General features: G+C 47.3%; 1 pseudogene across 1 annotated transcript; it reads left to right on the forward strand.

Annotated features, from left to right (window-relative positions):
• Positions 1–823: 823 nt before the first annotated feature.
• On the forward strand, positions 824–2,182 carry LOC100948414 (annotated as a pseudogene). Its single transcript, XR_002773657.1, has 2 exons — positions 824–878; positions 996–2,182. The product of XR_002773657.1 is annotated as a heterogeneous nuclear ribonucleoprotein M pseudogene (transcript).
• The last annotated feature ends 528 nt before the right edge of the window (positions 2,183–2,710 follow it).

Genomic DNA, 2,710 nt, shown 5'->3' on the forward strand with positions numbered 1-2,710 from the left:
CTCAACCTGTACCAATCCAAATCCTCCCTTACTAATGAAATCATCAACCACCAATCAAAAGTGTACTCGTATCCAACCCTACCCTTCTTGCTTTCTGTACCCCATAAAAACCTTCCACACCCCAGGTTCGGGACTCTTCCTCGGCTTGCATGCCAGGAAAGTCCAGGCCCGGGCTTGAATAAAGCTCACCTCTTGCTTTTTACATCGGAGTGTGTCTCGGACTGTCTGTTGGGGCCACTTGGGGAAATTTTGGGCACAACACAAGAGAATGGCTTAAGCTGGAAAGTTTGAGGTTGCTGTGAGCTGTGACACTACAGCATTCTACTGAGAGTGACATAGTGAGACTCTGTCTCAAAAAAAAAAAGACAAATAACTCAATATAAAAATGGGAAAGAGATTTGAAAAGGCACATCACAAAAGATTAGGAATGGCCAATAAGACACAAAGCCCAGACAAGGAGAAAATGGCGGCAGAGATGGCAGTGACAGAGATCAAAACACAGGAGGAGAGCAGCCCCCTGGAGCACCAAGCAGCAATGGGGCTCCAGGCCCTAAGGGGGAAGGAGAAGGACCTACTCAGAAGAAGAAGAAGAGGGAGAAAAACGTAAAAAGAGGAAGCAATCATTTTGAGCCATATGCCAATCCAACTAAAAGATCCAGAGCCTTCATTACAAACAGACCTTTTGACGTGAAATGGCAGTCACTTAAAGACCTGGTTAAAGAAAAAGTTGGTGAGTTAACACACATGGAGCTCTTAATGGATGCTGAAGGAAAGTCAAAGAAGTTGCAGAAGTCCTACACAAGCACAGTCTGAGTGGAAGACCACTGACAATCAGAGAAGATCCTGATGGTGACCATGCCAGGAGAGCAGTGCAAAAGGTGATGGCTATGACTGGCAGGATGGGTATGGGACCAGGTGGCCCAGGAATGATTAATATCCCACCCAGGATCCTAAATAATCCTAACATCCCAAATGAGATGATCCACGCATTACAGGCTGGAAGACTTGGAAGCACAGTATTTGTAGCAAATCTGGATTATAAAGTTGGCTGGAAGAAACTGAAGGAAGTTTTTAGTATGGCCAGTGTGGTAGTGTGGGCAGACGTTCTTGAGGATAAAGATGGAAAAAGTCGTGGAATAGGCACTGTCACATCTGAACCGTCCATTGAAGCTGTGCAAGCTCTATCTAAGTTCAATGGCCAACTGCTATTTGATAGACCGATGCATGTCAACATGGACCAGAGGGCCTTACAAAGGGAGATGTTTTCCCTCCTGAGCATCCACAACAACTTCCTCATGGTCTTGGTGGCATTGATATGGGGTTAGAACCAGGAGGGCAGCCTATTGGTGCCAATCACCTGAATAAAGGCATTGGCATGGGAAACTTAGGACCTGCAGGAATGGGAATGGAAGGCATAGGATTTGGAATAAATAAAATGGGAGGCATGGAGGGACATTTTGACCATGGCATGGAAAACATGAATGGCCATTTTGGATCTGGAATGAATATGGGCAGAATAAATGAAATCCTAAATAATGCACTGAAGAGAGAAGAGATCATTGCAAAGCAAGGAGGAGGTGGAGGTGGAGGCAGTGACCCTGGAATCTAGAGGATGGGCCCTGGTATTGATGGCATTAGTGGTGCCAGAATGAAGAGCATGGGTGCAGGCTTGGGCCAGGCATGGATCGTGTGGACTCTCAGATTGAGTACATGGGCCTAGTCATGGACCACATGGGCCCATTGAGCATACGGGCTCTGGCATTGAGCTCATAGGCCCACTGGGCCTCGACCACGTGGCCTCTAGCATCGAGCGTATGGGCCAGACCATGGAGCACATTGGCTCTGGCATGGAGGGGTGGGCGGTGGCATGGGCTTGGGCCTCAAGCACGTGGCCACTCCCATCAACCATGTGGGCCAAACCATTGAGCACATGGGCTCTGGTGTGGAGCGCATGGGCCTGGGGCGCATGGGCCCCGCCATGGGCCCAGCCTTGGGTGCTGGCATTGAGCACATGGGCCTGGCCATGGGTGGTGGTGGCAGAGGCGGTGCCATCAAGATGGAACGTGGCAACTTTGGTGGAAGCTTTGCAGGCTCCTTTGGTGGCGCTGGAGGCCATGCTCGTGGGGTAGCCAGGAAGGCCCACCAGATATTTGTGAGAAATCTCCCATTTGATTTTACGTAGAAGATGCTAAGGGACAAATTCAATGAATGTGGCCACGTGCTGTATGCTGACATCAAGATGGAGAATGGGAAGTCCCAGGGGTGCGGTGTGGTGAAGTTTGAGTCTCCAGAGGTGGCTGAGTGGACCTGCTGGATGACGAATGGCACGAAGCTGAGTGGCCAAGAGGCTGATGTTCGAACTGATAGAAACGCATAAGCAGTTGCCTTTTTTAAACATCCATACCAGACCTCTGAATTTGTATTTTTTTCTTGTTAACCATTTTAATTTGTTGGCTGGATATATAAAGACATTTAAAAAATTCAGTGGCTTTTGGGGTAATTTGAATTACTCTTTTAATGACTGGGATTCCATTTGACTGTTTGCATTGAGATTGCAATATGAGCAATTTTTTTTTTTTTTTGTAGTTGTGGCATCTCGTTGACATCAAATATGACTTTGATAATAAATACCAGCTCCTGGGGGAAAAAAAAAGGAATGGCCAATAAGCACATGAAAGATCATTAATGGTCAGGGAAATGCAAATCAAAT

Source organism: Otolemur garnettii, unplaced genomic scaffold (assembly GCF_000181295.1).
Source record: "Otolemur garnettii isolate 467f Iridium unplaced genomic scaffold, OtoGar3 scaffold00045, whole genome shotgun sequence".
Classification (NCBI taxonomy): domain Eukaryota; kingdom Metazoa; phylum Chordata; class Mammalia; order Primates; family Galagidae; genus Otolemur; species Otolemur garnettii.